This window comes from Amia ocellicauda, chromosome 14, assembly GCF_036373705.1.
Source record: "Amia ocellicauda isolate fAmiCal2 chromosome 14, fAmiCal2.hap1, whole genome shotgun sequence".
Lineage (NCBI taxonomy): Eukaryota > Metazoa > Chordata > Actinopteri > Amiiformes > Amiidae > Amia > Amia ocellicauda.
Window position 1 is genome coordinate 4366857 of NC_089863.1, and position 24639 is coordinate 4391495.

The window sequence follows — 24639 nt, forward strand, 5'->3', positions numbered from 1 at the left end:
GAAATCGAATTAAAAAATACGTTGATATGAATCTCCATTGATTTATTTCTGTGTTCAACATGTATAATTCATGTATTTATTATTATCTTCTCTCTGCATTTATTTTTAATTCTGCCTTGGATTATCCTCCATACATGTCGCACAAATGAATGTACAATGCATTCTGGCCCTTCTCATCACTACAACAAGCAAAGGCAAAATATGAAAGAGAACGTGAGTTGAAAAGGTGAGGTGGTGTTTTTCTCTTTATATCTCTATTTACAGAGTAGACGAAATGCAGAGGAGGAAATATAAATAGAAAAGAAGAAAAAATGTCAACGAAGAACTGTAAAGGCACAGAGGGAAATGTGAACATAAAATTGGTATTACATACGGACATACGTTTTTTCTTAGATCTATGTAAAAATGTAATATTTTATAGCATAGAGCGAAGTAATATGAACTGATACAGAATATTAGATGATGTCTAAATACATCTGTTTGTTCAAAACAGAATACACTGTATTGTTCTTGTTGTGAATACATTGGGGTGGATATATTTACGAATGGTATGGTGGTTGTGATCAAGAAGTGAAAAATGACGACCCCTCGTATGCTTGTGAGGATCTCAGCAGGGCTGTCCTGCGGGCTGAAGACGGGTCTGGTAGCAGATGAAGGAGCTCTGGAGAATGCGGGCATCGGTCCCGCCACCTCTCGCATGCTAAGCGAGCGCTCTACCATCTGAGCTAATTCCCCGCTGCTTCCTGTGGCAGCACCGCCCTGTGCAGCGCCGGCTGCAGGTTCGCTCTGAACTTTGCATCCCTTTGGGTTCACTGATACCCTGTTCCAGGACAGAAGAAGCTGTTTCCATCGGATTGCTTGAGTGCGTCCAAACGTGGGGCCAGTGGCGCAATGGATAACGCGTCTGACTACGAATCAGAAGACTGTAGGTTCGACTCCTACCTGGCTCGACAGCATCTACAACCAACTCTCACTGTTTTCTTCTCATATCTGGCGACCAGCAGCACTACATCATAGTGTGCCGGACCAGGCATGGGAGGACCATCAAAGTCACCGCTACCACACTCCAATCTCATTCCATGATGATTATCAAACCATTGCACCAGTGTGACTGAGGTGCAACATACATTCAATGTGTTCATGGCTCCATCTGCTCATTCAATTCAACCTGTACCCGACTGCTGCCTCTCACCTGAACCGTAGTCAACAGAAATGCGCACTTGTATCACACCTTGTCGACACTGTTAATGTGTCATTGACACCCAATAACCTGACATGTTGCTTAATCCGTTTAATCTCAATTCTTTCATAATAAGACTCTGTTACAATAAGACACTTCCACAACACTACATTCATTTGAACAGATAATCACTTTTGAATACAGTGTGGAGTAGTGGTTTGGGCTCTGTACCCTGTAGCACAGCACGGTGTGTGCAATCTCTGGTACACTTACTACTCTTGAGCAAGGGACTTTAGCTGGATTGCACCAGTTAATGCCCACCCATGCCAATGGGTTAAGTGTAAGGAAAACAAAATGTGGTAATATCTCGTTAACATCTGTAAGTCACCCTGGCTATGGTGTCTGCTAAGAAATCGAATTAAAAAATACGTTGATATGAATCTCCATTGATTTATTTCTGTGTTCAACATGTATAATTCATGTATTTATTATTATCTTCTCTCTGCATTTATTTTTAATTCTGCCTTGGATTATCCTCCATACATGTCGCACAAATGAATGTACAATGCATTCTGGCCCTTCTCATCACTACAACAAGCAAAGGCAAAATATGAAAGAGAACGTGAGTTGAAAAGGTGAGGTGGTGTTTTTCTCTTTATATCTCTATTTACAGAGTAGACGAAATGCAGAGGAGGAAATATAAATAGAAAAGAAGAAAAAATGTCAACGAAGAACTGTAAAGGCACAGAGGGAAATGTGAACATAAAATTGGTATTACATACGGACATACGTTTTTTCTTAGATCTATGTAAAAATGTAATATTTTATAGCATAGAGCGAAGTAATATGAACTGAAACAGACTATTTGAAGAAGTCTAAATACATCTGCTTGTTCAAAACAGAATACACTGTTTGGTTCTTGTTGTGAATACATTGGGGTGGATATATTTACGAATGGTATGGTGGTTGTGATCAAGAAGTGAAAAATGATGACCCCTCGTATGCTTGTGAGGATCTCAGCAGGGCTGTCCTGCGGGCTGACGACGGGTCTGGTAGCAGATGAAGGAGCTCTGGAGAATGCGGGCATCGGTCCCGCCACCTCTCGCATGCTAAGCGAGCGCTCTACCATCTGAGCTAATTCCCCGCTGCTTCCTGTGGCAGCACCGCCCTGTGCAGCGCCGGCTGCAGGTTCGCTCTGAACTTTGCATCCCTTTGGGTTCACTGATACCCTGTTCCAGGACAGAAGAAGCTGTTTCCATCGGATTGCTTGAGTGCGTCCAAACGTGGGGCCAGTGGCGCAATGGATAACGCGTCTGACTACGAATCAGAAGACTGTAGGTTCGACTCCTACCTGGCTCGACAGCATCTACAACCAACTCTCACTGTTTTCTTCTCATATCTGGCGACCAGCAGCACTACATCATAGTGTGCCTGACCAGGCATGGGAGGACCATCAAAGTCACCGCTACCACACTCCAATCTCATTCCATGATGATTATGAAACCAATGCACCAGTGTGACTGAGGTGCAACATACATTCAATGTCTTCATGGCTCCATCTGCTCATTCAATTCAACCTGTACCCGACTGCTGCCTCTCACCTGAAACGTAGTCAACAGAAATGCGCACTTGTATCACACCTTGTCGACACTGTTAATGTGTCATTGACACCCAATAACCTGACATGTTGCTTAATCCGTTTAATTTCAATTCTTTCATAATAAGACTCTGTTACAATAAGACACTTCCACAACACTACATTCATTTGAACAGATAATCACTTTTGAATACAGTGTGGAGTAGTGGTTTGGGCTCTGTACCCTGTAGCACAGCACGGTGTGTGCAATCTCTGGTACACTTACTACTCTTGAGCAAGGGACTTTAGCTGGATTGCACCAGTTAATGCCCACCCATGCCAATGGGTTAAGTGTAAGGAAAACAAAATGTGGTAATATCTCGTTAACATCTGTAAGTCACCCTGGCTATGGTGTCTGCTAAGAAATCGAATTAAAAAATACGTTGATATGAATCTCCATTGATTTATTTCTGTGTTCAACATGTATAATTCATGTATTTATTATTATCTTCTCTCTGCATTTATTTTTAATTCTGCCTTGGATTATCCTCCATACATGTCGCACAAATGAATGTACAATGCATTCTGGCCCTTCTCATCACTACAACAAGCAAAGGCAAAATATGAAAGAGAACGTGAGTTGAAAAGGTGAGGTGGTGTTTTTCTCTTTATATCTCTATTTACAGAGTAGACGAAATGCAGAGGAGGAAATATAAATAGAAAAGAAGAAAAAATGTCAACGAAGAACTGTAAAGGCACAGAGGGAAATGTGAACATAAAATTGGTATTACATACGGACATACGTTTTTTCTTAGATCTATGTAAAAATGTAATATTTTATAGCATAGAGCGAAGTAATATGAACTGATACAGAATATTAGATGATGTCTAAATACATCTGTTTGTTCAAAACAGAATACACTGTATTGTTCTTGTTGTGAATACATTGGGGTGGATATATTTACGAATGGTATGGTGGTTGTGATCAAGAAGTGAAAAATGACGACCCCTCGTATGCTTGTGAGGATCTCAGCAGGGCTGTCCTGCGGGCTGAAGACGGGTCTGGTAGCAGATGAAGGAGCTCTGGAGAATGCGGGCATCGGTCCCGCCACCTCTCGCATGCTAAGCGAGCGCTCTACCATCTGAGCTAATTCCCCGCTGCTTCCTGTGGCAGCACCGCCCTGTGCAGCGCCGGCTGCAGGTTCGCTCTGAACTTTGCATCCCTTTGGGTTCACTGATACCCTGTTCCAGGACAGAAGAAGCTGTTTCCATCGGATTGCTTGAGTGCGTCCAAACGTGGGGCCAGTGGCGCAATGGATAACGCGTCTGACTACGAATCAGAAGACTGTAGGTTCGACTCCTACCTGGCTCGACAGCATCTACAACCAACTCTCACTGTTTTCTTCTCATATCTGGCGACCAGCAGCACTACATCATAGTGTGCCGGACCAGGCATGGGAGGACCATCAAAGTCACCGCTACCACACTCCAATCTCATTCCATGATGATTATCAAACCATTGCACCAGTGTGACTGAGGTGCAACATACATTCAATGTGTTCATGGCTCCATCTGCTCATTCAATTCAACCTGTACCCGACTGCTGCCTCTCACCTGAACCGTAGTCAACAGAAATGCGCACTTGTATCACACCTTGTCGACACTGTTAATGTGTCATTGACACCCAATATCCTGACATGTTGCTTAATCCGTTTAATCTCAATTCTTTCATAATAAGACTCTGTTACAATAAGACACTTCCACAACACTACATTCATTTGAACAGATAATCACTTTTGAATACAGTGTGGAGTAGTGGTTTGGGCTCTGTACCCTGTAGCACAGCACGGTGTGTGCAATCTCTGGTACACTTACTACTCTTGAGCAAGGGACTTTAGCTAGATTGCACCAGTTAATGCCCACCCATGCCAATGGGTTAAGTGTAAGGAAAACAAAATGTGGTAATATCTCGTTAACATCTGTAAGTCACCCTGGCTATGGTGTCTGCTAAGAAATCGAATTAAAAAATACGTTGATATGAATCTCCATTGATTTATTTCTGTGTTCAACATGTATAATTCATGTATTTATTATTATCTTCTCTCTGCATTTATTTTTAATTCTGCCTTGGATTATCCTCCATACATGTCGCACAAATGAATGTACAATGCATTCTGGCCCTTCTCATCACTACAACAAGCAAAGGCAAAATATGAAAGAGAACGTGAGTTGAAAAGGTGAGGTGGTGTTTTTCTCTTTATATCTCTATTTACAGAGTAGACGAAATGCAGAGGAGGAAATATAAATAGAAAAGAAGAAAAAATGTCAACGAAGAACTGTAAATGCACAGAGGGAAATGTGAACATAAAATTGGTATTACATACGGACATACGTTTTTTCTTAGATCTATGTAAAAATGTAATATTTTATAGCATAGAGCGAAGTAATATGAACTGATACAGAATATTAGATGAAGTCTAAATACATCTGTTTGTTCAAGACAGAATACACTATTGTTCTTGTTGTGAATACATTGGGGTGGATATATTTACGAATGGTATGGTGGTTGTGATCAAGAAGTGAAAAATGATGACCCCTCGTATGCTTGTGAGGATCTCAGCAGGGCTGTCCTGCGGGCTGAAGACGGGTCTGGTAGCAGATGAAGGAGCTCTGGAGAATGCGGGCATCGGTCCCGCCACCTCTCGCATGCTAAGCGAGCGCTCTACCATCTGAGCTAATTCCCCGCTGCTTCCTGTGGCAGCACCGCCCTGTGCAGCGCCGGCTGCAGGTTCGCTCTGAACTTTGCATCCCTTTGGGTTCACTGATACCCTGTTCCAGGACAGAAGAAGCTGTTTCCATCGGATTGCTTGAGTGCGTCCAAACGTGGGGCCAGTGGCGCAATGGATAACGCGTCTGACTACGAATCAGAAGACTGTAGGTTCGACTCCTACCTGGCTCGACAGCATCTACAACCAACTCTCACTGTTTTCTTCTCATATCTGGCGACCAGCAACACTACATCATAGTGTGCCTGACCAGGCATGGGAGGACCATCAAAGTCACCGCTACCACACTCCAATCTCATTCCATGATGATTATCAAACCATTGCACCAGTGTGACTGAGGTGCAACATACATTCAATGTGTTCATGGCTCCATCTGCTCATTCAATTCAACCTGTACCCGACTGCTGCCTCTCACCTGAACCGTAGTCAACAGAAATGCGCACTTGTATCACACCTTGTCGACACTGTTAATGTGTCATTGACACCCAATATCCTGACATGTTGCTTAATCCGTTTAATCTCAATTCTTTCATAATAAGACTCTGTTACAATAAGACACTTCCACAACACTACATTCATTTGAATAGACAATCACTTTTGAATACAGTGTGGAGTAGTGGTTTGGGCTCTGTACCCTGTAGCACAGCACGGTGTGTGCAATCTCTGGTACACTTACTACTCTTGAGCAAGGGACTTTAGCTAGATTGCACCAGTTAATGCCCACCCATGCCAATGGGTTAAGTGTAAGGAAAACAAAATGTGGTAATATCTCGTTAACATCTGTAAGTCACCCTGGCTATGGTGTCTGCTAAGAAATCGAATTAAAAAATACGTTGATATGAATCTCCATTGATTTATTTCTGTGTTCAACATGTATAATTCATGTATTTATTATTATCTTCTCTCTGCATTTATTTTTAATTCTGCCTTGGATTATCCTCCATACATGTCGCACAAATGAATGTACAATGCATTCTGGCCCTTCTCATCACTACAACAAGCAAAGGCAAAATATGAAAGAGAACGTGAGTTGAAAAGGTGAGGTGGTGTTTTTCTCTTTATATCTCTATTTACAGAGTAGACGAAATGCAGAGGAGGAAATATAAATAGAAAAGAAGAAAAAATGTCAACGAAGAACTGTAAAGGCACAGAGGGAAATGTGAACATAAAATTGGTATTACATACGGACATACGTTTTTTCTTAGATCTATGTAAAAATGTAATATTTTATAGCATAGAGCGAAGTAATATGAACTGATACAGAATATTAGATGAAGTCTAAATACATCTGTTTGTTCAAAACAGAATACACTGTATTGTTCTTGTTGTGAATACATTGGGGTGGATATATTTACGAATGGTATGGTGGTTGTGATCAAGAAGTGAAAAATGACGACCCCTCGTATGCTTGTGAGGATCTCAGCAGGGCTGTCCTGCGGGCTGAAGACGGGTCTGGTAGCAGATGAAGGAGCTCTGGAGAATGCGGGCATCGGTCCCGCCACCTCTCGCATGCTAAGCGAGCGCTCTACCATCTGAGCTAATTCCCCGCTGCTTCCTGTGGCAGCACCGCCCTGTGCAGCGCCGGCTGCAGGTTCGCTCTGAACTTTGCATCCCTTTGGGTTCACTGATACCCTGTTCCAGGACAGAAGAAGCTGTTTCCATCGGATTGCTTGAGTGCGTCCAAACGTGGGGCCAGTGGCGCAATGGATAACGCGTCTGACTACGAATCAGAAGACTGTAGGTTCGACTCCTACCTGGCTCGACAGCATCTACAACCAACTCTCACTGTTTTCTTCTCATATCTGGCGACCAGCAACACTACATCATAGTGTGCCGGACCAGGCATGGGAGGACCATCAAAGTCACCGCTACCACACTCCAATCTCATTCCATGATGATTATCAAACCATTGCACCAGTGTGACTGAGGTGCAACATACATTCAATGTCTTCATGGCTCCATCTGCTCATTCAATTCAACCTGTACCCGACTGCTGCCTCTCACCTGAAACGTAGTCAACAGAAATGCGCACTTGTATCACACCTTGTCGACACTGTTAATGTGTCATTGACACCCAATATCCTGACATGTTGCTTAATCCGTTTAATCTCAATTCTTTCATAATAAGACTCTGTTACAATAAGACACTTCCACAACACTACATTCATTTGAATAGACAATCACTTTTGAATACAGTGTGGAGTAGTGGTTTGGGCTCTGTACCCTGTAGCACAGCACGGTGTGTGCAATCTCTGGTACACTTACTACTCTTGAGCAAGGGACTTTAGCTAGATTGCACCAGTTAATGCCCACCCATGCCAATGGGTTAAGTGTAAGGAAAACAAAATGTGGTAATATCTCGTTAACATCTGTAAGTCACCCTGGCTATGGTGTCTGCTAAGAAATCGAATTAAAAAATACGTTGATATGAATCTCCATTGATTTATTTCTGTGTTCAACATGTATAATTCATGTATTTATTATTATCTTCTCTCTGCATTTATTTTTAATTCTGCCTTGGATTATCCTCCATACATGTCGCACAAATGAATGTACAATGCATTCTGGCCCTTCTCATCACTACAACAAGCAAAGGCAAAATATGAAAGAGAACGTGAGTTGAAAAGGTGAGGTGGTGTTTTTCTCTTTATATCTCTATTTACAGAGTAGACGAAATGCAGAGGAGGAAATATAAATAGAAAAGAAGAAAAAATGTCAACGAAGAAATGTAAAGGCACAGAGGGAAATGTGAACATAAAATTGGTATTACATACGGACATACGTTTTTTCTTAGATCTATGTAAAAATGTAATATTTTATAGCATAGAGCGAAGTAATATGAACTGATACAGAATATTAGATGAAGTCTAAATACATCTGTTTGTTCAAAACAGAATACACTGTATTGTTCTTGTTGTGAATACATTGGGGTGGATATATTTACGAATGGTATGGTGGTTGTGATCAAGAAGTGAAAAATGACGACCCCTCGTATGCTTGTGAGGATCTCAGCAGGGCTGTCCTGCGGGCTGAAGACGGGTCTGGTAGCAGATGAAGGAGCTCTGGAGAATGCGGGCATCGGTCCCGCCACCTCTCGCATGCTAAGCGAGCGCTCTACCATCTGAGCTAATTCCCCGCTGCTTCCTGTGGCAGCACCGCCCTGTGCAGCGCCGGCTGCAGGTTCGCTCTGAACTTTGCATCCCTTTGGGTTCACTGATACCCTGTTCCAGGACAGAAGAAGCTGTTTCCATCGGATTGCTTGAGTGCGTCCAAACGTGGGGCCAGTGGCGCAATGGATAACGCGTCTGACTACGAATCAGAAGACTGTAGGTTCGACTCCTACCTGGCTCGACAGCATCTACAATCAACTCTCACTGGTTTCTTCTCATATCTGGCGACCAGCAACACTACATCATAGTGTGCCGGACCAGGCATGGGAGGACCATCAAAGTCACCGCTACCACACTCCAATCTCATTCCATGATGATTATCAAACCATTGCACCAGTGTGACTGAGGTGCAACATACATTCAATGTGTTCATGGCTCCATCTGCTCATTCAATTCAACCTGTACCCGACTGCTGCCTCTCACCTGAACCGTAGTCAACAGAAATGCGCACTTGTATCACACCTTGTCGACACTGTTAATGTGTCATTGACACCCAATATCCTGACATGTTGCTTAATCCGTTTAATCTCAATTCTTTCATAATAAGACTCTGTTACAATAAGACACTTCCACAACACTACATTCATTTGAATAGACAATCACTTTTGAATACAGTGTGGAGTAGTGGTTTGGGCTCTGTACCCTGTAGCACAGCACGGTGTGTGCAATCTCTGGTACACTTACTACTCTTGAGCAAGGGACTTTAGCTAGATTGCACCAGTTAATGCCCACCCATGCCAATGGGTTAAGTGTAAGGAAAACAAAATGTGGTAATATCTCGTTAACATCTGTAAGTCACCCTGGCTATGGTGTCTGCTAAGAAATCGAATTAAAAAATACGTTGATATGAATCTCCATTGATTTATTTCTGTGTTCAACATGTATAATTCATGTATTTATTATTATCTTCTCTCTGCATTTATTTTTAATTCTGCCTTGGATTATCCTCCATACATGTCGCACAAATGAATGTACAATGCATTCTGGCCCTTCTCATCACTACAACAAGCAAAGGCAAAATATGAAAGAGAACGTGAGTTGAAAAGGTGAGGTGGTGTTTTTCTCTTTATATCTCTATTTACAGAGTAGACGAAATGCAGAGGAGGAAATATAAATAGAAAAGAAGAAAAAATGTCAACGAAGAACTGTAAAGGCACAGAGGGAAATGTGAACATAAAATTGGTATTACATACGGACATACGTTTTTTCTTAGATCTATGTAAAAATGTAATATTTTATAGCATAGAGCGAAGTAATATGAACTGATACAGAATATTAGATGAAGTCTAAATACATCTGTTTGTTCAAAACAGAATACACTGTATTGTTCTTGTTGTGAATACATTGGGGTGGATATATTTACGAATGGTATGGTGGTTGTGATCAAGAAGTGAAAAATGACGACCCCTCGTATGCTTGTGAGGATCTCAGCAGGGCTGTCCTGCGGGCTGAAGACGGGTCTGGTAGCAGATGAAGGAGCTCTGGAGAATGCGGGCATCGGTCCCGCCACCTCTCGCATGCTAAGCGAGCGCTCTACCATCTGAGCTAATTCCCCGCTGCTTCCTGTGGCAGCACCGCCCTGTGCAGCGCCGGCTGCAGGTTCGCTCTGAACTTTGCATCCCTTTGGGTTCACTGATACCCTGTTCCAGGACAGAAGAAGCTGTTTCCATCGGATTGCTTGAGTGCGTCCAAACGTGGGGCCAGTGGCGCAATGGATAACGCGTCTGACTACGAATCAGAAGACTGTAGGTTCGACTCCTACCTGGCTCGACAGCATCTACAACCAACTCTCACTGTTTTCTTCTCATATCTGGCGACCAGCAGCACTACATCATAGTGTGCCGGACCAGGCATGGGAGGACCATCAAAGTCACCGCTACCACACTCCAATCTCATTCCATGATGATTATCAAACCATTGCACCAGTGTGACTGAGGTGCAACATACATTCAATGTGTTCATGGCTCCATCTGCTCATTCAATTCAACCTGTACCCGACTGCTGCCTCTCACCTGAAACGTAGTCAACAGAAATGCGCACTTGTATCACACCTTGTCGACACTGTTAATGTGTCATTGACACCCAATATCCTGACATGTTGCTTAATCCGTTTAATCTCAATTCTTTCATAATAAGACTCTGTTACAATAAGACACTTCCACAACACTACATTCATTTGAATAGACAATCACTTTTGAATACAGTGTGGAGTAGTGGTTTGGGCTCTGTACCCTGTAGCACAGCACGGTGTGTGCAATCTCTGGTACACTTACTACTCTTGAGCAAGGGACTTTAGCTAGATTGCACCAGTTAATGCCCACCCATGCCAATGGGTTAAGTGTAAGGAAAACAAAATGTGGTAATATCTCGTTAACATCTGTAAGTCACCCTGGCTATGGTGTCTGCTAAGAAATCGAATTAAAAAATACGTTGATATGAATCTCCATTGATTTATTTCTGTGTTCAACATGTATAATTCATGTATTTATTATTATCTTCTCTCTGCATTTATTTTTAATTCTGCCTTGGATTATCCTCCATACATGTCGCACAAATGAATGTACAATGCATTCTGGCCCTTCTCATCACTACAACAAGCAAAGGCAAAATATGAAAGAGAACGTGAGTTGAAAAGGTGAGGTGGTGTTTTTCTCTTTATATCTCTATTTACAGAGTAGACGAAATGCAGAGGAGGAAATATAAATAGAAAAGAAGAAAAAATGTCAACGAAGAACTGTAAAGGCACAGAGGGAAATGTGAACATAAAATTGGTATTACATACGGACATACGTTTTTTCTTAGATCTATGTAAAAATGTAATATTTTATAGCATAGAGCGAAGTAATATGAACTGATACAGAATATTAGATGAAGTCTAAATACATCTGTTTGTTCAAAACAGAATACACTGTATTGTTCTTGTTGTGAATACATTGGGGTGGATATATTTACGAATGGTATGGTGGTTGTGATCAAGAAGTGAAAAATGACGACCCCTCGTATGCTTGTGAGGATCTCAGCAGGGCTGTCCTGCGGGCTGAAGACGGGTCTGGTAGCAGATGAAGGAGCTCTGGAGAATGCGGGCATCGGTCCCGCCACCTCTCGCATGCTAAGCGAGCGCTCTACCATCTGAGCTAATTCCCCGCTGCTTCCTGTGGCAGCACCGCCCTGTGCAGCGCCGGCTGCAGGTTCGCTCTGAACTTTGCATCCCTTTGGGTTCACTGATACCCTGTTCCAGGACAGAAGAAGCTGTTTCCATCGGATTGCTTGAGTGCGTCCAAACGTGGGGCCAGTGGCGCAATGGATAACGCGTCTGACTACGAATCAGAAGACTGTAGGTTCGACTCCTACCTGGCTCGACAGCATCTACAACCAACTCTCACTGTTTTCTTCTCATATCTGGCGACCAGCAACACTACATCATAGTGTGCCGGACCAGGCATGGGAGGACCATCAAAGTCACCGCTACCACACTCCAATCTCATTCCATGATGATTATCAAACCATTGCACCAGTGTGACTGAGGTGCAACATACATTCAATGTCTTCATGGCTCCATCTGCTCATTCAATTCAACCTGTACCCGACTGCTGCCTCTCACCTGAACCGTAGTCAACAGAAATGCGCACTTGTATCACACCTTGTCGACACTGTTAATGTGTCATTGACACCCAATATCCTGACATGTTGCTTAATCCGTTTAATCTCAATTCTTTCATAATAAGACTCTGTTACAATAAGACACTTCCACAACACTACATTCATTTGAATAGACAATCACTTTTGAATACAGTGTGGAGTAGTGGTTTGGGCTCTGTACCCTGTAGCACAGCACGGTGTGTGCAATCTCTGGTACACTTACTACTCTTGAGCAAGGGACTTTAGCTAGATTGCACCAGTTAATGCCCACCCATGCCAATGGGTTAAGTGTAAGGAAAACAAAATGTGGTAATATCTCGTTAACATCTGTAAGTCACCCTGGCTATGGTGTCTGCTAAGAAATCGAATTAAAAAATACGTTGATATGAATCTCCATTGATTTATTTCTGTGTTCAACATGTATAATTCATGTATTTATTATTATCTTCTCTCTGCATTTATTTTTAATTCTGCCTTGGATTATCCTCCATACATGTCGCACAAATGAATGTACAATGCATTCTGGCCCTTCTCATCACTACAACAAGCAAAGGCAAAATATGAAAGAGAACGTGAGTTGAAAAGGTGAGGTGGTGTTTTTCTCTTTATATCTCTATTTACAGAGTAGACGAAATGCAGAGGAGGAAATATAAATAGAAAAGAAGAAAAAATGTCAACGAAGAACTGTAAAGGCACAGAGGGAAATGTGAACATAAAATTGGTATTACATACGGACATACGTTTTTTCTTAGATCTATGTAAAAATGTAATATTTTATAGCATAGAGCGAAGTAATATGAACTGATACAGAATATTAGATGAAGTCTAAATACATCTGTTTGTTCAAAACAGAATACACTGTATTGTTCTTGTTGTGAATACATTGGGGTGGATATATTTACGAATGGTATGGTGGTTGTGATCAAGAAGTGAAAAATGACGACCCCTCGTATGCTTGTGAGGATCTCAGCAGGGCTGTCCTGCGGGCTGAAGACGGGTCTGGTAGCAGATGAAGGAGCTCTGGAGAATGCGGGCATCGGTCCCGCCACCTCTCGCATGCTAAGCGAGCGCTCTACCATCTGAGCTAATTCCCCGCTGCTTCCTGTGGCAGCACCGCCCTGTGCAGCGCCGGCTGCAGGTTCGCTCTGAACTTTGCATCCCTTTGGGTTCACTGATACCCTGTTCCAGGACAGAAGAAGCTGTTTCCATCGGATTGATTGAGTGCGTCCAAACGTTGGGCCAGTGGCGCAATGGATAACGCGTCTGACTACGAATCAGAAGACTGTAGGTTCGACTCCTACCTGGCTCGAAAGCATCTACATCCAACTCTCGCTGTTTTCTTCTCATATCTGGCGACCAGCAGCACTACATCATAGTGTGCCGGACCAGGCATGGGAGGACCATCAAAGTCACCGCTACCACACTCCAATCTCATTCCATGATGATTATCAAACCATTGCACCAGTGTGACTGAGGTGCAACATACATTCAATGTGTTCATGGCTCCATCTGCTCATTCAATTCAACCTGTACCCGACTGCTGCCTCTCACCTGAACCGTAGTCAACAGAAATGCGCACTTGTATCACACCTTGTCGACACTGTTAATGTGTCATTGACACCCAATAACCTGACATGTTGCTTAATCCGTTTAATCTCAATTCTTTCATAATAAGACTCTGTTACAATAAGACACTTCCACAACACTACATTCATTTGAATAGACAATCACTTTTGAATACAGTGTGGAGTAGTGGTTTGGGCTCTGTACCCTGTAGCACAGCACGGTGTGTGCAATCTCTGGTACACTTACTACTCTTGAGCAAGGGACTTTAGCTAGATTGCACCAGTTAATGCCCACCCATGCCAATGGGTTAAGTGTAAGGAAAACAAAATGTGGTAATATCTCGTTAACATCTGTAAGTCACCCTGGCTTTGGTGTCTGCTAAGAAATCGAGTTAAAGATACGTTGATATGAATCTCCATTGATTTATTTCTATGCTCAACATGTATAATTAATGTATATATTATTATCTTCTCTCTGCATTTATTTTTAATTCTGCCTTGGATTATCCTCCATACATGATAGCCTGTCGCACAAATGAATGTACAATGCATTCTGGCCCTTTTTATCACTACAACAAGTAAAGCCAAAATATGAAAGAGAACGTGAGTTGAAAAGGTGAGGTGGTGTTTTTCTCTTTATATCTCTATTTACAGAGTAGACGAAATGCAGAGGAGGAAATATAAATAGAAAAGAAGAAAGAATGTCAACGAAGAACTGTAAATGCACAGAGGGAAATGTGAACATAAAATTGGTATTACATACGGACATACGTTTTTTCTTAGATCTATGTAAAAATGTAATATTTTATAGCATAGAGCGAAGTAATATGAACTGATACAGAATATTAGATGAAGTCTAAATACATCTGTTTGTTCAAAACAGAATACACTGTATTGTTCTTGTTGTGAATACATTGGGGTGGATATATTTACGAATGGTATGGTGGTTGTGATCAAGAAGTGAAAAACGACGACCCCTCGTATGCTTGTGAGGATCTCAGCAGGGCTGTCCTGCAGGCTGAAGACGGGTCTGGTAACAGATGAAGGAGCTCTGGAGAATGCGGGCATCGGTCCCGCCACCTATCGCATGCTAAGCGAGCGCTCTACCATCTGAGCTAATACCCTGTTCCAGGACAGAAGAAGCTGTTTCCATCGGATTGCTTGAGTGCGTCCAAACGTGGGGCCAGTGGCGCAATGGATAACGCGTCTGACTTCGAATCAGAAGACTGTAGGTTCGACTCCTACCTGGCTCGACAGCATCTACACCCAACTCTCGCTGTTTTCTTCTCATATCTGGCGACCAGCAGCACTACATCATAGTGTGCCGGACCAGGCATGGGAGGACCATCAAAGTCACCGCTACCACACTCCAATCTCATTCCATGATGATTATCAAACCATTGCACCAGTGTGACTGAGGTGCAACATACATTCAATGTGTTCATGGCTCCATCTGCTCATTCAATTCAACCTGTACCCGACTGCTGCCTCTCACCTGAACCGTAGTCAACAGAAATGCGCACTTGTATCACACCTTGTCGACACTGTTAATGTGTCATTGACACCCAATAACCTGACATGTTGCTTAATCCGTTTAATCTCAATTCTTTCATAATAAGACTCTGTTACAATAAGACACTTCCACAACACTACATTCATTTGAATAGACAATCACTTTTGAATACAGTGTGGAGTAGTGGTTTGGGCTCTGTACCCTGTCGCACAGCACGGTGTGTGCAATCTCTGGTACACTTACTACTCTTGAGCAAGGGACTTTAGCTAGATTGCACCAGTTAATGCCCACCCATGCCAATGGGTTAAGTGTAAGGAAAACAAAATGTGGTAATATCTCGTTAACATCTGTAAGTCACCCTGGCTTTGGTGTCTGCTAAGAAATCGAATTAAAAAATACGTTGATATGAATCTCCATTGATTTATTTCTGTGTTCAACATGTATAATTCATGTATTTATTATTATCTTCTCTCTGCATTTATTTTTAATTCTGCCTTGGATTATCCTACATACATGTCGCACAAGTGAATGTACAATGCATTCTGGCCCTTCTCATCACTACAACAAGCAAAGCCAAAATATGAAAGAGAAAGTGAGTTGAAAAGGTGAGGTGGTGTTTTTCTCTTTATATCTCTATTTACAGAGTAGACGAAATGCAGAGGAGGAAATATAAATAGAAAAGAAGAAAAAATGTCAACGAAGAACTGTAAAGGCACAGAGGGAAATGTGAACATAAAATTGGTATTACATACGGACATACGTTTTTTCTTAGATCTATGTAAAAATGTAATATTTTATAGCATAGAGCGAAGTAATATGAACTGATACAGAATATTAGATGAAGTCTAAATACATCTGTTTGTTCAAAACAGAATACACTGTATTGTTCTTGTTGTGAATACATTGGGGTGGATATATTTACGAATGGTATGGTGGTTGTGATCAAGAAGTGAAAAATGACGACCCCTCGTATGCTTGTGAGGATCTCAGCAGGGCTGTCCTGCGGGCTGAAGACGGGTCTGGTAGCAGATGAAGGAGCTCTGGAGAATGCGGGCATCGGTCCCGCCACCTCTCGCATGCTAAGCGAGCGCTCTACCATCTGAGCTAATTCCCCGCTGCTTCCTGTGGCAGCACCGCCCTGTGCAGCGCCGGCTGCAGGTTCGCTCTGAACTTTGCATCCCTTTGGGTTCACTGATACCCTGTTCCAGGACAGAAGAAGCTGTTTCCATCGGATTGCTTGAGTGCGTCCAAACGTGGGGCCAGTGGCGCAATGGATAACGCGTCTGACTACGAATCAGAAGACTGTAGGTTCGACTCCTACCTGGCTCGACAGCATCTACAACCAACTCTCACTGTTTTCTTCTCATATCTGGCGACCAGCAGCACTACATCATAGTGTGCCTGACCAGGCATGGGAGGACCATCAAAGTCACCGCTACCACACTCCAATCTCATTCCATGATGATTATCAAACCATTGCACCAGTGTGACTGAGGTGCAACATACATTCAATGTCTTCATGGCTCCGTCTGCTCATTCAATTCAACCTGTACCCGACTGCTGCCTCTCACCTGAAACGTAGTCAACAGAAATGCGCACTTGTATCACACCTTGTCGACACTGTTAATGTGTCATTGACACCCAATATCCTGACATGTTGCTTAATCCGTTTAATCTCAATTCTTTCATAATAAGACTCTGTTACAATAAGACACTTCCACAACACTACATTCATTTGAATAGACAATCACTTTTGAATACAGTGTGGAGTAGTGGTTTGGGCTCTGTACCCTGTAGCACAGCACGGTGTGTGCAATCTCTGGTACACTTACTACTCTTGAGCAAGGGACTTTAGCTAGATTGCACCAGTTAATGCCCACCCATGCCAATGGGTTAAGTGTAAGGAAAACAAAATGTGGTAATATCTCGTTAACATCTGTAAGTCACCCTGGCTATGGTGTCTGCTAAGAAATCGAATTAAAAAATACGTTGATATGAATCTCCATTGATTTATTTCTGTGTTCAACATGTATAATTCATGTATTTATTATTATCTTCTCTCTGCATTTATTTTTAATTCTGCCTTGGATTATCCTCCATACATGTCGCACAAATGAATGTACAATGCATTCTGGCCCTTCTCATCACTACAACAAGCAAAGGCAAAATATGAAAGAGAACGTGAGTTGAAAAGGTGAGGTGGTGTTTTTCTCTTTATATCTCTATTTACAGAGTAGACGAAATGCAGAGGAGGAAATATAAATAGAAAAGAAGAAAAAATGTCAACGAAGAACTGTAAAGGCACAGAGGGAAATGTGAACATAAAATTGGTATTACATACGGACATACGTTTTTTCTTAGATCTATGTAAAAATGTAATATTTTATAGCATAGAGCGAAGTAATATGAACTGATACAGAATATTAGATGAAGTCTAAATACATCTGTTTGTTCAAAACAGAATACACTGTATTGTTCTTGTTGTGAATACATTGGGGTGGATATATTTACGAATGGTATGGTGGTTGTGATCAAGAAGTGAAAAATGACGACCCCTCGTATGCTTGTGAGGATCTCAGCAGGGCTGTCCTGCGGGCTGAAGACGGGTCTGGTAGCAGATGAAGGAGCTCTGGAGAATGCGGGCATCGGTCCCGCCACCTCTCGCATGCTAAGCGAGCGCTCTACCATCTGAGCTAATTCCCCGCTGCTTCCTGTGGCAGCACCGCCCTGTGCAGCGCCGGCTGCAGGTTCGCTCTGAACTTTGCATCCCTTTGGGTTCACTGATACCCTGTTCCAGGACAGAAGAAGCTGTTTCCATCGGATTGATTGAGTGCGTCCAAACGTTGGGCCAGTGGCGCAATGGATAACGCGTCTGACTACGAATCAGAAGACTGTAGGTTCGACTCCTACCTGGCTCGAAAGCATCTACATCCAACTCTCGCTGTTTTCTTCTCATATCTGGCGACCAGCAGCACTACATCATAGTGTGCCGGACCAGGCATGGGAGGACCATCAAAGTCACCGCTACCACACTCCAATCTCATTCCATGATGATTATCAAACCATTGCACCAGTGTGACCGAGGTGCAACATACATTCAATGTGTTCATGGCTCCATCTGCTCATTCAATTCAACCTGTACCCGACTGCTGCCTCTCACCTGAACCGTAGTCAACAGAAATGCGCACTTGTATCACACCTTGTCGACACTGTTAATGTGTCATTGACACCCAATAACCTGACATGTTGCTTAATCCGTTTAATCTCAATTCTTTCATAATAAGACTCTGTTACAATAAGACACTTCCACAACACTACATTCATTTGAATAGACAATCACTTTTGAATACAGTGTGGAGTAGTGGTTTGGGCTCTGTACCCTGTAGCACAGCACGGTGTGTGCAATCTCTGGTACACTTACTACTCTTGAGCAAGGGACTTTAGCTAGATTGCACCAGTTAATGCCCACCCATGCCAATGGGTTAAGTGTAAGGAAAACAAAATGTGGTAATATCTCGTTAACATCTGTAAGTCACCCTGGCTTTGGTGTCTGCTAAGAAATCGAGTTAAAGATACGTTGATATGAATCTCCATTGATTTATTTCTATGCTCAACATGTATAATTAATGTATATATTATTATCTTCTCTCTGCATTTATTTTTAATTCTGCCTTGGATTATCCTCCATACATGTCGCACAAATGAATGTACAATGCATTCTGGCCCTTCTCATCACTACAACAAGCAAAGGCAAAATATGAAAGAGAACGTGAGTTGAAAAGGTGAGGTGGTGTTTTTCTCTTTATATCTCTATTTACAGAGTAGACGAAATGCAGAGGAGGAAATATAAATAGAAAAGAAGAAAAAATGTCAACGAAGAACTGTAAAGGCACAGAGGGAAATGTGAACATAAAATTGGTATTACATACGGACATACGTTTTTTCTTAGATCTATGTAAAAATGTAATATTTTATAGCATAGAGCGAAGTAATATGAACTGATACAGAATATTAGATGAAGTCTAAATACATCTGTTTGTTCAAAACAGAATACACTGTATTGTTCTTGTTGTGAATACATTGGGGTGGATATATTTACGAATGGTATGGTGGTTGTGATCAAGAAGTGAAAAATGACGACCCCTCGTATGCTTGTGAGGATCTCAGCAGGGCTGTCCTGCGGGCTGAAGACGGGTCTGGTAGCAGATGAAGGAGCTCTGGAGAATGCGGGCATCGGTCCCGCCACCTCTCGCATGCTAAGCGAGCGCTCTACCATCTGAGCTAATTCCCCGCTGCTTCCTGTGGCAGCACCGCCCTGTGCAGCGCCGGCTGCAGGTTCGCTCTGAACTTTGCATCCCTTTGGGTTCACTGATACCCTGTTCCAGGACAGAAGAAGCTGTTTCCATCGGATTGATTGAGTGCGTCCAAACGTTGGGCCAGTGGCGCAATGGATAACGCGTCTGACTACGAATCAGAAGACTGTAGGTTCGACTCCTACCTGGCTCGAAAGCATCTACATCCAACTCTCGCTGTTTTCTTCTCATATCTGGCGACCAGCAGCACTACATCATAGTGTGCCGGACCAGGCATGGGAGGACCATCAAAGTCACCGCTACCACACTCCAATCTCATTCCATGATGATTATCAAACCATTGCACCAGTGTGACTGAGGTGCAACATACATTCAATGTGTTCATGGCTCCATCTGCTCATTCAATTCAACCTGTACCCGACTGCTGCCTCTCACCTGAACCGTAGTCAACAGAAATGCGCACTTGTATCACACCTTGTCGACACTGTTAATGTGTCATTGACACCCAATAACCTGACATGTTGCTTAATCCGTTTAATCTCAATTCTTTCATAATAAGACTCTGTTACAATAAGACACTTCCACAACACTACATTCATTTGAATAGACAATCACTTTTGAATACAGTGTGGAGTAGTGGTTTGGGCTCTGTACCCTGTAGCACAGCACGGTGTGTGCAATCTCTGGTACACTTACTACTCTTGAGCAAGGGACTTTAGCTAGATTGCACCAGTTAATGCCCACCCATGCCAATGGGTTAAGTGTAAGGAAAACAAAATGTGGTAATATCTCGTTAACATCTGTAAGTCACCCTGGCTTTGGTGTCTGCTAAGAAATCGAGTTAAAGATACGTTGATATGAATCTCCATTGATTTATTTCTATGCTCAACATGTATAATTAATGTATATATTATTATCTTCTCTCTGCATTTATTTTTAATTCTGCCTTGGATTATCCTCCATACATGATAGCCTGTCGCACAAATGAATGTACAATGCATTCTGGCCCTTTTTATCACTACAACAAGTAAAGCCAAAATATGAAAGAGAACGTGAGTTGAAAAGGTGAGGTGGTGTTTTTCTCTTTATATCTCTATTTACAGAGTAGACGAAATGCAGAGGAGGAAATATAAATAGAAAAGAAGAAAGAATGTCAACGAAGAACTGTAAATGCACAGAGGGAAATGTGAACATAAAATTGGTATTACATACGGACATACGTTTTTTCTTAGATCTATGTAAAAATGTAATATTTTATAGCATAGAGCGAAGTAATATGAACTGATACAGAATATTTGATGAAGTCTAAATACATCTGTTTGTTCAAAACAGAATACACTGTATTGTTCTTGTTGTGAATACATTGGGGTGGATATATTTACGAATGGTATGGTGGTTGTGATCAAGAAGTGAAAAACGACGACCCCTCGTATGCTTGTGAGGATCTCAGCAGGGCTGTCCTGCAGGCTGAAGACGGGTCTGGTAACAGATGAAGGAGCTCTGGAGAATGCGGGCATCGGTCCCGCCACCTATCGCATGCTAAGCGAGCGCTCTACCATCTGAGCTAATACCCTGTTCCAGGACAGAAGAAGCTGTTTCCATCGGATTGCTTGAGTGCGTCCAAACGTGGGGCCAGTGGCGCAATGGATAACGCGTCTGACTTCGAATCAGAAGACTGTAGGTTCGACTCCTACCTGGCTCGACAGCATCTACACCCAACTCTCGCTGTTTTCTTCTCATATCTGGCGACCAGCAGCACTACATCATAGTGTGCCGGACCAGGCATGGGAGGACCATCAAAGTCACCGCTACCACACTCCAATCTCATTCCATGATGATTATCAAACCATTGCACCAGTGTGACTGAGGTGCAACATACATTCAATGTGTTCATGGCTCCATCTGCTCATTCAATTCAACCTGTACCCGACTGCTGCCTCTCACCTGAACCGTAGTCAACAGAAATGCGCACTTGTATCACACCTTGTCGACACTGTTAATGTGTCATTGACACCCAATAACCTGACATGTTGCTTAATCCGTTTAATCTCAATTCTTTCATAATAAGACTCTGTTACAATAAGACACTTCCACAACACTACATTCATTTGAATAGACAATCACTTTTGAATACAGTGTGGAGTAGTGGTTTGGGCTCTGTACCCTGTCGCACAGCACGGTGTGTGCAATCTCTGGTACACTTACTACTCTTGAGCAAGGGACTTTAGCTAGATTGCACCAGTTAATGCCCACCCATGCCAATGGGTTAAGTGTAAGGAAAACAAAATGTGGTAATATCTCGTTAACATCTGTAAGTCACCCTGGCTTTGGTGTCTGCTAAGAAATCGAATTAAAAAATACGTTGATATGAATCTCCATTGATTTATTTCTGTGTTCAACATGTATAATTCATGTATTTATTATTATCTTCTCTCTGCATTTATTTTTAATTCTGCCTTGGATTATCCTACATACATGTCGCACAAGTGAATGTACAATGCATTCTGGCCCTTCTCATCACTACAACAAGCAAAGCCAAAATATGAAAGAGAAAGTGAGTTGAAAAGGTGAGGTGGTGTTTTTCTCTTTATATCTCTATTTACAGAGTAGACGAAATGCAGAGGAGGAAATATAAATAGAAAAGAAGAAAAAATGTCAACGAAGAACTGTAAAGGCACAGAGGGAAATGTGAACATAAAATTGGTATTACATACGGACATACGTTTTTTCTTAGATCTATGTAAAAATGTAATATTTTATAGCATAGAGCGAAGTAATATGAACTGATACAGAATATTAGATGAAGTCTAAATACATCTGTTTGTTCAAAACAGAATACACTGTATTGTTCTTGTTGTGAATACATTGGGGTGGATATATTTACGAATGGTATGGTGGTTGTGATCAAGAAGTGAAAAATGACGACCCCTCGTATGCTTGTGAGGATCTCAGCAGGGCTGTCCTGCGGGCTGAAGACGGGTCTGGTAGCAGATGAAGGAGCTCTGGAGAATGCGGGCATCGGTCCCGCCACCTCTCGCATGCTAAGCGAGCGCTCTACCATCTGAGCTAATTCCCCGCTGCTTCCTGTGGCAGCACCGCCCTGTGCAGCGCCGGCTGCAGGTTCGCTCTGAACTTTGCATCCCTTTGGGTTCACTGATACCCTGTTCCAGGACAGAAGAAGCTGTTTCCATCGGATTGCTTGAGTGCGTCCAAACGTGGGGCCAGTGGCGCAATGGATAACGCGTCTGACTACGAATCAGAAGACTGTAGGTTCGACTCCTACCTGGCTCGACAGCATCTACAACCAACTCTCACTGTTTTCTTCTCATATCTGGCGACCAGCAGCACTACATCATAGTGTGCCTGACCAGGCATGGGAGGACCATCAAAGTCACCGCTACCACACTCCAATCTCATTCCATGATGATTATCAAACCATTGCACCAGTGTGACTGAGGTGCAACATACATTCAATGTCTTCATGGCTCCGTCTGCTCATTCAATTCAACCTGTACCCGACTGCTGCCTCTCACCTGAAACGTAGTCAACAGAAATGCGCACTTGTATCACACCTTGTCGACACTGTTAATGTGTCATTGACACCCAATATCCTGACATGTTGCTTAATCCGTTTAATCTCAATTCTTTCATAATAAGACTCTGTTACAATAAGACACTTCCACAACACTACATTCATTTGAATAGACAATCACTTTTGAATACAGTGTGGAGTAGTGGTTTGGGCTCTGTACCCTGTAGCACAGCACGGTGTGTGCAATCTCTGGTACACTTACTACTCTTGAGCAAGGGACTTTAGCTAGATTGCACCAGTTAATGCCCACCCATGCCAATGGGTTAAGTGTAAGGAAAACAAAATGTGGTAATATCTCGTTAACATCTGTAAGTCACCCTGGCTATGGTGTCTGCTAAGAAATCGAATTAAAAAATACGTTGATATGAATCTCCATTGATTTATTTCTGTGTTCAACATGTATAATTCATGTATTTATTATTATCTTCTCTCTGCATTTATTTTTAATTCTGCCTTGGATTATCCTCCATACATGTCGCACAAATGAATGTACAATGCATTCTGGCCCTTCTCATCACTACAACAAGCAAAGGCAAAATATGAAAGAGAACGTGAGTTGAAAAGGTGAGGTGGTGTTTTTCTCTTTATATCTCTATTTACAGAGTAGACGAAATGCAGAGGAGGAAATATAAATAGAAAAGAAGAAAAAATGTCAACGAAGAACTGTAAAGGCACAGAGGGAAATGTGAACATAAAATTGGTATTACATACGGACATACGTTTTTTCTTAGATCTATGTAAAAATGTAATATTTTATAGCATAGAGCGAAGTAATATGAACTGATACAGAATATTAGATGAAGTCTAAATACATCTGTTTGTTCAAAACAGAATACACTGTATTGTTCTTGTTGTGAATACATTGGGGTGGATATATTTACGAATGGTATGGTGGTTGTGATCAAGAAGTGAAAAATGACGACCCCTCGTATGCTTGTGAGGATCTCAGCAGGGCTGTCCTGCGGGCTGAAGACGGGTCTGGTAGCAGATGAAGGAGCTCTGGAGAATGCGGGCATCGGTCCCGCCACCTCTCGCATGCTAAGCGAGCGCTCTACCATCTGAGCTAATTCCCCGCTGCTTCCTGTGGCAGCACCGCCCTGTGCAGCGCCGGCTGCAGGTTCGCTCTGAACTTTGCATCCCTTTGGGTTCACTGATACCCTGTTCCAGGACAGAAGAAGCTGTTTCCATCGGATTGATTGAGTGCGTCCAAACGTTGGGCCAGTGGCGCAATGGATAACGCGTCTGACTACGAATCAGAAGACTGTAGGTTCGACTCCTACCTGGCTCGAAAGCATCTACATCCAA

At 42.5% G+C, this 24639-nt stretch overlaps 16 non-coding genes across 16 annotated transcripts; all 16 read left to right on the plus strand.

Annotated features, from left to right (window-relative positions):
- Window positions 1-877: 877 nt before the first annotated feature.
- Window positions 878-950, plus strand: trnar-acg (transfer RNA arginine (anticodon ACG)). The gene has a single exon. It is a non-coding gene; the product is annotated as a tRNA-Arg (tRNA).
- Window positions 951-2466: 1516 nt separating this feature from the next.
- trnar-acg (transfer RNA arginine (anticodon ACG)) lies at window positions 2467-2539 on the plus strand. The gene has a single exon. It is a non-coding gene; the product is annotated as a tRNA-Arg (tRNA).
- A 1516-nt stretch (window positions 2540-4055) lies between these two features.
- On the plus strand, window positions 4056-4128 carry trnar-acg (transfer RNA arginine (anticodon ACG)). Its single transcript has one exon. It is a non-coding gene; the product is annotated as a tRNA-Arg (tRNA).
- Window positions 4129-5642: 1514 nt separating this feature from the next.
- On the plus strand, window positions 5643-5715 carry trnar-acg (transfer RNA arginine (anticodon ACG)). Its single transcript has one exon. It is a non-coding gene; the product is annotated as a tRNA-Arg (tRNA).
- A 1516-nt stretch (window positions 5716-7231) lies between these two features.
- On the plus strand, window positions 7232-7304 carry trnar-acg (transfer RNA arginine (anticodon ACG)). The gene has a single exon. It is a non-coding gene; the product is annotated as a tRNA-Arg (tRNA).
- Window positions 7305-8820: 1516 nt separating this feature from the next.
- On the plus strand, window positions 8821-8893 carry trnar-acg (transfer RNA arginine (anticodon ACG)). The gene has a single exon. It is a non-coding gene; the product is annotated as a tRNA-Arg (tRNA).
- A 1516-nt stretch (window positions 8894-10409) lies between these two features.
- Window positions 10410-10482, plus strand: trnar-acg (transfer RNA arginine (anticodon ACG)). Its single transcript has one exon. It is a non-coding gene; the product is annotated as a tRNA-Arg (tRNA).
- Window positions 10483-11998: 1516 nt separating this feature from the next.
- Window positions 11999-12071, plus strand: trnar-acg (transfer RNA arginine (anticodon ACG)). The gene has a single exon. It is a non-coding gene; the product is annotated as a tRNA-Arg (tRNA).
- A 1516-nt stretch (window positions 12072-13587) lies between these two features.
- Window positions 13588-13660, plus strand: trnar-acg (transfer RNA arginine (anticodon ACG)). The gene has a single exon. It is a non-coding gene; the product is annotated as a tRNA-Arg (tRNA).
- Window positions 13661-15096: 1436 nt separating this feature from the next.
- Window positions 15097-15169, plus strand: trnar-ucg (transfer RNA arginine (anticodon UCG)). Its single transcript has one exon. It is a non-coding gene; the product is annotated as a tRNA-Arg (tRNA).
- Window positions 15170-16685: 1516 nt separating this feature from the next.
- trnar-acg (transfer RNA arginine (anticodon ACG)) lies at window positions 16686-16758 on the plus strand. The gene has a single exon. It is a non-coding gene; the product is annotated as a tRNA-Arg (tRNA).
- A 1516-nt stretch (window positions 16759-18274) lies between these two features.
- Window positions 18275-18347, plus strand: trnar-acg (transfer RNA arginine (anticodon ACG)). Its single transcript has one exon. It is a non-coding gene; the product is annotated as a tRNA-Arg (tRNA).
- A 1515-nt stretch (window positions 18348-19862) lies between these two features.
- On the plus strand, window positions 19863-19935 carry trnar-acg (transfer RNA arginine (anticodon ACG)). The gene has a single exon. It is a non-coding gene; the product is annotated as a tRNA-Arg (tRNA).
- A 1436-nt stretch (window positions 19936-21371) lies between these two features.
- trnar-ucg (transfer RNA arginine (anticodon UCG)) lies at window positions 21372-21444 on the plus strand. Its single transcript has one exon. It is a non-coding gene; the product is annotated as a tRNA-Arg (tRNA).
- A 1516-nt stretch (window positions 21445-22960) lies between these two features.
- On the plus strand, window positions 22961-23033 carry trnar-acg (transfer RNA arginine (anticodon ACG)). Its single transcript has one exon. It is a non-coding gene; the product is annotated as a tRNA-Arg (tRNA).
- A 1516-nt stretch (window positions 23034-24549) lies between these two features.
- trnar-acg (transfer RNA arginine (anticodon ACG)) lies at window positions 24550-24622 on the plus strand. The gene has a single exon. It is a non-coding gene; the product is annotated as a tRNA-Arg (tRNA).
- Window positions 24623-24639: the final 17 nt, after the last annotated feature.